Source organism: Sus scrofa, chromosome 17, assembly GCF_054392235.1.
Source record: "Sus scrofa isolate SSC_HxYL_T2T_F1_AM1 chromosome 17, Sscrofa_HxYL_maternal_Yorkshire_Landrace_v2.0, whole genome shotgun sequence".
NCBI classification, from domain to species: domain Eukaryota; kingdom Metazoa; phylum Chordata; class Mammalia; order Artiodactyla; family Suidae; genus Sus; species Sus scrofa.
The window spans coordinates 60,273,072-60,285,104 of record NC_139399.1 but is presented as its reverse complement, the minus strand read 5'-3'; the positions used below and the strand labels follow the sequence as shown (position 1 = coordinate 60,285,104).

The 12,033-nt window shown below is 51.0% G+C and overlaps 1 long non-coding RNA gene across 2 annotated transcripts in view; it reads right to left on the bottom strand.

Moving 5' to 3' along the window:
- Positions 1 to 12,033, bottom strand: part of LOC106506717 (uncharacterized) — a 121,353-nt gene that overhangs the window by 29,033 nt on the left and 80,287 nt on the right. The gene's annotated exons all lie outside the window — the stretch shown is intronic.

The window sequence follows — 12,033 nt, the reverse complement described above, 5'->3', positions numbered from 1 at the left end:
AGATTTTCACAGACTATCCAATAAGCTGGGGAAACACTTGTGATACAACATTAAGTGGGGGAGGGGGTGGGAAGTAGGACCCACAGCATAAAATTGATTTTTCTGTGCATATATAAATACATTTTTAAGAAATAAAAGTGGTGCGTTCCCATCATGGCTCAGCAGAAACAAATCTGACTAGGAACCATGAGGTTTCAGGTTCAATCCCTGGCCTCGCTCAGTGGGTTAAGGATCCAGTGTTGCCGTGAGCTGTGGTGTAGGTTGCAGACAAGGCTCAGATCTGGCATTGCTGTGGCTGTGGTGTAGGCCAGCAGCTACAGCTCTGATTAGACCCCTAGCCTGGGAACCTCCATGTGCTGCGGGTGCAGCCCTAAAAAGACAGAAGACAAAAAAAAAAGAAAAAAGAAAAAGATAGAAAGAAAAAAGCTAGAAGAATAACCACCAAAATGCTAAAAGTACTTATCTTTGGATGGTAGAAATATGGGTGGGGTTTTTTCTTATATCTGTATTTTCTAATTTTCCATAATGAGCATGTATTACCCTTAGAATGAGCAAAAATAAAGGCTACGCATTAAAAGTATGTTTCTGGTCTCGTTTCCTTAATAACAGTTACTGTTTACTGAAAACTTCATATGCGCTTTACATATTTTATTTTATAGTTTAAAAAAGCACACACAGGAGGCAGGAACTATCACTGGCATTTGCTTTGGGGAAGTAGAAGCTTCCAAACATTAGATGTCTTGCCTGCAGCTCAGTTACCACTAAGGGACAGAGCCGTTTCCAGTGAGGCTACGTCCAGGGCCGACATGCGTGCTCTCTAACCCTGATGGGGGCCCAGAAACTGAAGGCCCAAGTGGGATTGCCACAGAAACCCCATGGAAGTCCAGGTAAATTGGAATTTCAGATACATAACCATTTTTTTAGTGAAGTATGTCCCATTCGGTATTATTCACTGGGTGTCTGAAAGTCTGGTGGAATTGGGCATCTTGTTGGTTTTCATAAGGAAATGACCCCCCTTCACAAACTGCTGTGGGAGAACCCTGAAAGCAATGCGGCAACCCAGAGGTTTTAGGAAAAGTCAGGTTCGGGCCCCAGAGCTGCTCCAACAAGGACCAGGAGCAACATCAGCCTGCAGGCAGGCCTGGAGAAAACCACCGCATGTCTCAGGTCCCTTTTGTTATACCCCACTATGAAAAAGACCAAGCCTTCGCTGACTGATACAAGCTGGCTGCCTGCAGCAGACAACTCCATAAAAAGGAAGGATGCCAGGGATTCACAGACCCTGTGAAGCAATAGGGCTGAGCCTTTAGAAGCCACACTTCAGGGCAGGTCCACCTGGGGTGGTATAGAGAGTCACTCGTCCGGCTTTGCTGTCAGCGGTCAGGGTGACATGGGACTCAGAGCCCCATTCCCGCACCCCCTCCCTGCCCCACACCCATTCCCGTGGGGCTCACTGTGACAACTCCGTGGTCTTAGACCAATGGTTCTCAGTCTGGTGGCCCATGAGGAGCATCTGGGGAGTTCCAAAAACTACTGACACTTGCTCCACTCCCAGAAACTCTGATTGATTTGATCAAGACGAGCCCAAGGGTAAGTATTCACCAAAGGGCCCCAGGTGAGTCCCAAGTGAGTCCCATGGCTCAACGTCATTGCACCAGAATAACCTCAATCAACCAGAGGCTGAGGACAATGGGCGCCATGGGGGTGGATGTCAGATTCATCTGTCAAACTGAGACACCCAGGAAAAGCTTGCTGGATTGCTGGGAGGGTTCAACAAGAGCTGCTCAAAGTGCCTCTCACAGAAAATACCTGGCCAGTGTCATTTCCTTCCCTAGAATCAAACACACCAGTATTCACTGCATGTTCCCTGTTCACGCACACCTGTTATCGCACTTAGTCCTCGGAACAGCTCTAAAGGTAGATATCCCCACTGTCCCCATTTGAAAGACGAGAGAACTGAGGCAGAGGAAGCTGACATCTTTTTCAAGATCATCAGCTCGCAAGGGTGGGGCCAGGACTTGAACCCGGGTGTTCCAACCCCAACCCCTTCCTTGCACTGTCTTCCTGCTTAAAGGGCCCCTGGAGAGCAGCTGAAGGCATCTGCCTCCCACCTCCAGCCCCTGCCTGGCTGTCCCCCTGCCCTGAGTCCCCGTCTCTTCTCTGCCTACGAGTCATAACCCACCCAGGAAACAGCTCTGGTCCCTGCGAGGCCCTTACAGGGAGTACGCATCCAATCATTCATTTATTCTTCCTGTTCTTAGACATCTAGTGAGCGCCAACTGTGTGCCAGGTCTGGATAGAAGCTCTGGGGAGTCCTTGTGGAGCTTGAGATTCTGTGGTGGAGAGCAACACCCCTCCAAAAATATATCACAGCAAATTGCAGCAACTGCTCCAAAGGAGCTGTCACCCGAACCTGGACATGAGAAGCCATCCGATGGTTTCGAACAGGGGCCTGGTGTAACGATATTTGTCGTTCTGGCTGTGAGAGGAGGACAGATTGACTGGGGGCCGAGGGAGGAGGCGGGGAGGCCAGGGAAAAGGCTAGAACGGGAGGAGGCTGAGGGAGGAATCCAGGTGCGACAGAAGGGGCCTGGCCCAGCCTGGGTGAGGATGGACATCTTCCAAAGCAGCCTGCTGCCTGTTGGCGGAGTGGTCATTGCAACTTGCTTTGGCCCTGCTGACATTCTGCAGGATTTTATACTGGGGCTCGTTTCATTACTGTAAAAATTGCCTCTGGGGTAATACTCTAAATATTTAACAATTTGGGAGCCAGCAAGGGACTGACCAATCAGAACAGACAATGACTCCAGGGCGGGGGAACAGCTCGTCCACTGCTGGATAATGGGGGGGCGGTCCCCAAGGGAGCAGTCTGGGTAGAGGAAGGGGTTTGGACAGAAATAATTTGTTGTTAATATTTTAAGAACCAGTATGAAAGCCAAGGGGTTCCTAACAGCTAGGTTTTTGCCTTCTCATTAGATTTTTAGCCTCTAGAAACAAGGCTAAGCTCCATAAAGATTAATTTGCTAGAAATGAGTCACACAGGGATCCCTTCCCCGGGAAAATGGCCTTATGAAGGCCTGGGCCTCCAGGGGGCCAGCATCCAGGTGGACATTTCAATCCTGCTTTTTTTTTTTTTTTTTTTGCCTTTTTAGGGCCACACAAGAGGCACACATGGAAGTTTGACCCAGGCTTGGAGTCACAGCAGAGCTGCAGCTGCCGGTCTATACCACAGCCACAGCAATGCCAGATCCCAGCCACATCTGCAACCTACACAACAGCTTGCAGCCACACTGGGTCCTTAACCCACTGAGCAAGGCTAAGTATTGAACCTGCATCCTCACAGCGACAATGTTGGGTCCTTAACCCACTCAGCCACAATGGGAACTCCCAAGCCTGCATTTCCAAGATGAAATGCAGAGCCATCAGAACTGACTCCTGGGCCTACAAGGGCTGTGTGTCCTCTGAGCCCAGGGCAGCGAAGGTCCCCAGGGCCACTCCTTCTCCTATTTGTTCTGCACTTTATCATGCAGTTCTGGCATTTTATGATGGGAAAAAAAGATCATGGTAAAGAACAAAGAAGCAGAGAAATCTATTTGAGTGAGCACGGGCTTGTCCTGGCCGGACCTCCCCTTACACGTCCAGGGACTCAGTGCTCCACCTGCGAAATGGGTAGAATTACTTTGCCCCTTTGTTCTTTCAGAAGGATATTCTGCAGCTGGATGAGACCGACGAAGCTGGATGAGACTGACATGGGTTCCTCCCTCCCGCCATCCCCCCGCTTCCTCCCTTTCTTCCAGAGATACCTGTCAAGCATTTACTGACTTGGATACTGGGGACACACAGACACAAATCCCCGCCACTCGGAGTCTATTTTTCTAGGAGATTATTTCCCTTTGACCTGACAACTGACCTGGAGGTGGTGTTTTTCCTGTCACCCCACAGCTCAGAGTGGAGAGTGACCAGCAGTGGCCACGCCACTCGTGAGAGACAGATCTGGAATCAGAACCCAAGCTCTTGGTCCAGCCAGAGACCAGCCCCACGCACGTCCCCATGGGGAATCCGATTTAAAAAAGAGATGGCCTTCCGATCACTTGTGATGGAACATGATGGAAGAGAACATGAGAAAAAGAATGTATATTTATATATGTGGAAACAGGGGCATTCTGCTGTACAGCAGAAATTGGTAGAACACTGTAAATCAACCCTACTCTAGTAAAAACATTAAAAATAAAGAGATGCCCCACAATCTTAAATTGTGGTCAGTCTAAACTGCCTGGAAGGGAAGGAAATATCACGAGCGTTGGACTTGGACCAACCTGCCTTTGAGTCTCATCTCCCCACTTATTAGCTGTGTGATCTCAGGCAGCGAGTTTAACCTCTCTGAGTCTTTTTTTTTTCTTTTTTTTTTTTTTTTTTTTTTGTCTTTTTGCCTTTTCTAGGGCCACTCCTGAGGGATATGGACGTTCCCAGGCCAGGGGTCTAATCAGAGCTGTAGCCACCGGCCTACACCAGAGCCACAGCAACACGGGATCCAAGCCATGTCTGCGACCTACACCACAGCTCACAGCAACGCCAGATCCTTACCCCACTGAGCAAGGCCAGGGATCGAACCCACAACCTCATGGTTCCTAGTCAGATTCGTTAACCACTGAGCCACAGTAGGAACTCCCTCTCTGAGTCTTAATGCCTAGAAAAAGAACAAGGATAGCCTGGCTTTAAAGACCACGGAAATAAAGGCTCACAGCCTGGAGGTTTCAGAAAAATGGAGAAGCCTTTGGTCAGCCCTGAAGTCCAGCCCGGTTTGGCCACCTAGTAGCTGTGCGGCCCGGGATAAGGTATGTGAGCATCTTATACCTCTGTTTCCTCATCTGTAAAATGGGGACACTCTCAGCCCTGCTGCGAAGGGTCAGCCTGAGAATCAAATGTGATCATCCACCTCAAGTCCTGCCACTCAGCTGGCCTGGGTATCAGTTCTCAGGAATGAGCCAGGCTCTGAGCATCTGCAAAGGCCTGCAAGCACTTGGCCAGCAGGGCCAACTGACATCCCCAGGGCTGTCAGAATGCCAGGCAAGGGTGCCCCTGGCCCCTGACCTCACGTGGTGGTGAATGTACGGGCCTGGAGCCAGAGGCCCAAGTTTGAACCCTGGCTCTGCAGCCTTCTGGCCCCTAACCTTGGACAAACTATTGGCTTCCCTGTGCCTGAAATTAACCTCATAGGGTCGTGGTCAGAATGAAATAGGCAGACGTACGTCAATATCTTAGCATGGTGCCAGGCATAGACAAACATTCTAGAGGTGGTTCCTGAGTTTTCTTTCGCTTTTATAGCCACACGTGCATATGGAGGTTCCCAGGCTAGGGGTCGAATGGGAGCTGCACCTGCCTGCCTACGCCACAGCCATGGCCACACCAGATCCGAGCCACACCTGTGACCTACGCCATAGCTTGCGGCAACTCCAGATCCTCAACCCACTGAGCGAGGCCAGGGATCGAATCTGCATCCCCAGAGACACTATGTTGAGTTCTTCACCTGCGGAGCCACAACAGGAACACGTGTTTCCTGATATTATCTGTTCTCATTTCATTGAAAAGGAGTTGCTCTCTTCGCCCAGGAAGCTGCTCTGCGGAGGAAGGTTTGTCCCCACTCACCTGGAAACGCTGCCGCCTCACCTGTTTCACCTGGAGTCTTGGCGCCACTGTGAGCTGGAAGTCATTCATGACAAATTGCAAATTTCTGGGTCCACCGAGCAGACACCTTTCCTCCAAGTGGAGTCCCTGTACGTGTCACTGGTTCTAAGAGGTTTCTTCCGAGTAGTTTCTTCCCATAACTACCCCACTGTGGGCTTTCCAGGCCCGCCTGCTAAGTATAAATACACTTCACTTTTATGGGGTGTGCAGTGATCTTAGCATAAACCATCTCCTCCATCCCACAGGATTAGGGGAAGGGCGGGGACGTGGCAGGAAACGTGTGCATGGTGAGGCCAGGACAGACCGGGACCTGTAAGGTTAGAATTCATGACACGAGGCACCTCCCGAATAAACAATGTTTCTCTGAAGCCTTTAAATCTCCTCCACTGCATTCGTGGTGAGTAAGACAGGCTTCAGGGGTCAATCTGACGTGGGTTGAAACCAGCAGCCCCCACCTTCCTTCATCTCCATCCTCTGGATCACCACGGGGAGGTTTTTTGGTTTTTGGGATTTTTTTTTTGTCTTTTTGCCTTTTCTAGGGCCGCTCCTGCGGCATATGGAGGTTCCCAGGCCAGGGGTCTAATCGGAGCTGTAGCCACCAGCCGACACCACAGCCACAGCAACACGGGATCCGAGCCGCATCTGCGACCTGCACCACAGCTCACGGATCCTTAACCCACTGAGCAAGGGCATGGATCGAACCCGAAACCTCATGGTTCCTAGTCGGATTCATTAACCACTGAGCCACCACGGGAACTCCATCACGGGGAGCTTCTTGTTCCAACTCACCCCAAGTGTACACTCACTGCGTTGCCCACGGCCACCTGAGCAGTATTTTACAGTGTGACCCCAACTCGTCATGGCCCCGCTGCAAAGCGCCAGAAGCTCTTAGAATTGCTCTTAGAATAAACCTCCCGCCTGTGTCTGGCCTCCAGGGCCCTCCTGATGTCACCTTGACTTTAAATCTTCATGGATAAGTGGATCTCAGTAAGAAATCGTTAGCAGCGTTTTCGTTCTGTTTTGCAGATGAAGTAGCAGCTAAAGCCATCAGCTCTGGAGTCCCTCGGCTCATTCATTCATCAGTTCATTCATTCCACAAATGTGTAGTGACGTCCTGCTATGTGTCAAGCTTGTCCCAGGCCCTGGCAGACTTCGAGGAACAAGACACAATTTCAGGCCAGGGCTGGTTTCCAGGACATGCAGACCGAGTTGCAGTGCATGGCTGGGGCTCACAATGGTCACATGTGCGCTTTCAACGCTCTGTTGTGACTCTCTTGAGATTCTTTTTTATTTTCAGTTTTTCCTTTTCTCTTTTTCTTTTTCAGGCCACACCTGCAGCATATGGAGGTTCCCAGGCTAGACAGCAAATCAGAGCTACAGCTGCCAGCTTATGCCACAGACACAGCAATGCGGGATCTGAGCCACATCTGCAACCTACCCCCACAGCTCACCGCAATGCCAGATCCTTAACCCACTGAGTGAGGCCAGGGATCGAACCCACATCCTCAGGAATACTAGTCAGGTTCATAAAGTGCTGAGCCACAACGGGAACTCCCCCTCTTGAGATTCTTCATCATTTTGGGACAAGGCCCTGGCCACACCCTCAGGGAGCTCACGTTGTCCTGGGGAGACAGACATTAAATAGAATCCTGATTTCAGGCACAAGAGGAAAGGAAACTAAGGTCTGTGCTGCTGAGTGACAGGTGACCCCAGCTGGTGGCTGGCAGGGACATTTTCCCTAAGAAGGTGACAGCAGGACCTGGTCGGCCAGGAATGGGAAAGTGGGTGGAAGAAGCTTCCAGGCAGGAGAAGGAAGAGTGAGTGGTAGGGCCTGGCACAGGAGCGTGGATGCTAAGCTTGGAGAGCCCGAGGAGGCCCCAGGCCAGGCCAGCCCCTGCAGCCGGCCCCTCCCCCTAGGTAAAGCAGGGGCTGCTGGAGACAGCTTGAGCAGGGGCCAGAGCCCCAGGCCCAGTTCCTGGCCCTGCCAGACCTGAAGCTGACCCAGAACCAGGTCTACACCCCTGCCAATCCCATCTCTGCAGGAAGAGGGGTGCACTGGACAACACCCACCATCCCTTCCTGTGGCAGAGCACTGAGCTGGGGCAGGAGGGTCCCTCTTTCCCCACACCACGGATGCGATGCTGGGAGATGTGGGGGCACCTGCTACATCTTCCCTGCCCTGCACTGCAACTGGGAAAGGAACAGCCCCGCCCACAGCCCTCAGCTTTCAAGGAGCTTGGCTGTGCTTTCTGAAAATCCCTCCACTAACTTCTGCGGACTCCAGAAGGCTGGATTTGAGTCCCAGCCACATGGTTCATAGAACCACGTTCTCATTCAAGTGTATTGTGTTCATAACACACTATTGTACTCTTATGTTTCATGAGCTGGATTTTCATGTCTTAAATGCTTTTGTCTTAAAAGGAAGTGTTAGAGTGATACTATGTAATACTTGCCACAAATAGCAGATACCCACTTGGTAATAGTCACGTCATTAGATTCTAGCCAGATAGTGATCCTGGCATCCAGGCTGCTGTCTCCGTTTAAAAGGGTGACCATGTGGGGGCGGGGGGACTCTTTTCACAAGGTAGATGTATATCCAGTTGCCACAATGTACACTTTAAACATCTTACAATTTCAGATGTCAATTATACCTCAACGAAGCTGAAAAAAAAAATAAATCAAAGAGATATTCACAAGTACTAGAAAGAGGTTAAATCAACTGAAGATGCCGGGAGCAAAGACTCTCTCCTAAACAACCAAAAAGACTGATAAAGGGATGGAAACGGGAACGTTCCCCTGTGGGGTACAATCTTGTTGAGCAGCATCTTAAAGCCACCTTCCTTACCAAGAAACAAAACCCAACCCGGTGCAACCGACGTAAAGACGGAGTGTCACAGGGTTATGAGGGAACCCAGTGATACTCCAGGAGGACCAGAGACTCAGGCTGGGGCCCAGTGCCCAGAGCATCTGCAAAACTGGCCCAGGGGAGAGTCCCAGAGGCCCGCCCTGGCACGCGCCCCCCTCACCAGCAGGAATGGACATCGGCCCCCCACCAGTGGGACAGCCATCAGCACCGCCCCTAGAAATACAATGTACACCCTGCACCACCAGGGCAGCCCCGACTTCTCTGTGTCGCTAGCTCCCAAGTCAAAATCTGGGTGGGTTCCTCTGATTGGCAGGACGGGGGTCAAGTCACTGTCCCTTAGAAATGGCTGGAAAATGCGTCTCTGACATTTGCAGCTTCTATTACGAGAGGTGGGTTTTTAATCTCAGAAGAAGGAAGAGTCCCCAGGCACGGAAAGGGGTTTCGAACACCGGAACGTCAAAGAAAGAACAAGAGCTGACCGCTGCGCACACCACCTGAGCCGAAGAGAGTTCACACAGCGGCCTGGCTGCCCTCCTCTGAAAGGCCTGCTTGTAAGGCTGGCACTCGGCTAAGAGCAGGGAGCTTAGATGCAGGGAAGGGTCCCAAACCCATGAACTGAGAACATGGGTTCTCTGTACCTAAGGTATCTGCACACACACTGAAGTTGAGGCTGGACCCCTGCTGTCCTCTTGGGAGTCTGAAAACCTGGTGCCAGGCAGAGGCTGCCCATGTGCCAGCCCCCAGTACAAACTGATTCCCCAAGGGGCTTCCCTGGGGACGGGGGGCAACGTGCCTTCACGCCATCACGACTCGTAGCAGCTGGGAACTAATCGCATCCTGAGCGATGTCCCCGGAAGAGACCCTTGGAGGCAGGCTCCTGGTCCAGTGCTCTCTCCAACCCTGAAGCCTGAGTCGGATCCACCTGCTGAGCCCTCTGTTCGAGAAAAGCCTTCCAGGCAACTTGAACCGTCTTGCAAATGGACATGTTATTTCGAGTGTCTGCACCCAAGAGAGAGTGGAACTGGACATTCTTTCCACCACGACCATCTAGGAATTAAACACGAGTCCCCCACGGCCCTCACATCAGCATCTCTCCAGGTGTGGGTCTCAGAGCGCCTGCCTCTGGATCAGTCACCTGGGGTGCTTGTTTAAAATACAGATTTTATTTTTATTTTATTTTTATTTATCTAGACTTTCCAAAGGAGAATTCCTACAGAGGAGCAGACCCTGCCTTCAACAAGCTCCCCGAGGAGCATGTATGTTTAGCAGAGAGCCTGCCACCTCGGAGGGCTTCCGTAAATAAAAACAGGACTGGAGGAAGGGCCACCTCGGAGGGCCTGCCACCTCGGAGGGCCTCCGTAAATAAAAACAGGACTGACGGCAGGGACCTCAAGGTCAGGGTCCATATTTCAGCCTGCACTGCCGTGTCCAGCAGCATATTTGGAGCTAATTCTGGATACTGAAAAGCCAAAGTTGTCAGAAGTACCCGACCCCACTGGAAACAGTTTTCTTTCAGCTCCACCTAAAACGGGCGACATTTTGCCCCGATATGGTTGCTTTTAATGTCTGGCACCTGCCACGTCTTCCTCCATGGCAGCCCCCAAAATATGTCCACATCCTCCTCCGTGGAATCTGTGAATATTGCCTTGTTTGGTAAATGAGGAAATATGACCATTTACGGCAAAAGAGGATTAGGAACTTTGAGAGGAGGAGCTTATCCTGAATTATTCTCCTGGGCTCTAAACCCAACGACAAAATCATCTCATTCATCTACCGAGAAGAGGGGGGCAGCGGCAGGCTTGACGGATGAGAGGGGAGGCGGTGTGTGAGGATGGAGCCAGACACTGGGGTGGTACAGCTGCAAGTCAAGGGCTGTTGGCGCCACCAGGGCTGGAACAAGCAGAGAACAGATCCTCCCCCTCGAGCTCCCGAGGGAACGTGGCCCCGCCGACACCCTGATTTCACATCCTGGCCTCCAGAACTAGGGGAGAAGGCATTTCTGCTGCAGTAAAGCCACGCTGTTGGGGCCACAGAAAACTAATACAGCCGTGAAAATCATTCTAAGTTTTAAAAAGGGGCGATAAGTAACTGACTGGGCCCACCCCAGGGCCTTTGCACATGCAGACCCTGCTGCCCTATTCCAGCTCACCGACCCCCAGGTCCTTCTCACAACTCCCAAACCTGCTCACATGTCACCTCCTTCCAGAAGCCTTCCCTCACCCCAGGCCCCCAGGAGAAGGAGTTGCGGGTCACTCTCCAGCTCCTTATGCTGTCCTAGGGCTTCCTTTTGACGTTCCACAGTGTAGATGGTCTGTCGACTGGTTTACTTATCGACTGGAACCTCGTCTGCCTTGCTCATGGCTACAGTCCCAATGCCAGGTACCTCGTCAGGGCTAAATTAACACGTGTTCAGTAAAAGGAATTAACGGTGTTTTCTACTAAAGCATAGAGAAAAGCAAACCCTCTATGACAAAACGTACTACTCCAAAGAATCCTTTAGCTATAAAGGGTCTCTTCACTACCCCCCAGCCCCCAGCCCACACTGTCCCTCCCTTCGGCCATAAGATCACTTAGATGGGAAACTGAGGACCTGTAGGACTTGACCTCTGCCACTGTCCTGCTGGCTACAGCCATGTGACCTTGGACTTATCATCTCCCTCTTAAGCCTCAGCGACCTCCTCCGTGAAGGAAGGGGTATGATTTACTACGAGCATTGAGTCCTATTTATGGAGCAGTTTCTAACCTCCCAGCTCTGTGCTAAACCTTTTTTTTTTTTTCTCTTGAAGTATAATTGACTTACAATATTATAGGGATTTCAGGCGTACAACACAGTAATTGGATATTTTATAGGTTACACTCCATACAAAGTTATAAAATATTGGCTATTTGCCCAGAGCGGTACATTACATCCACGCATCCACGTAAGTTATTTATTTTATGCCTAGTAGTTTGTTCTGGTAACCCCTCGTCTGTTCTCTGTATCTGTGAGTCTCTTTCTCTTTTGTTTGTTCTTTTATTTTTCAGATTCCACCTGTGAATGAAAACACACAGCATTTGTCTCTCTCTGTCTGACTTAATTTCACAAAGCGTAACACCCTCCAGGTCCCCCCACGTTCTTTTCCTTTGGCTGCACCCACGGGCACGTGGAAGATTCTGAGCCAGGATTCGAACCCACACTATAGCGGTGACCTGAGCCTCAGCAGGGACAGTGCTGTATTCTTAATCGCTAGGTCACCAGGGAGCTCCGCCATCCATGCCCCATGCTAAACTTTTCACATGCACCCTCCCACCTGGTCCTCCTGATCACCCTAAGGGGTAGGTGGCTTATGGACCCCATTAATGGAAGAGAAAACCGAGGCCCAAGGAAGCTTCAGCACTTGCCCAGGGCTGCATAGCTGGGAAGGTACAACCCGAACTCCTAAGTTACATCCAGATGCAGCTTGGCTGGAGACGCCCACAGCCCTCAAGCCTCTAACTCATTT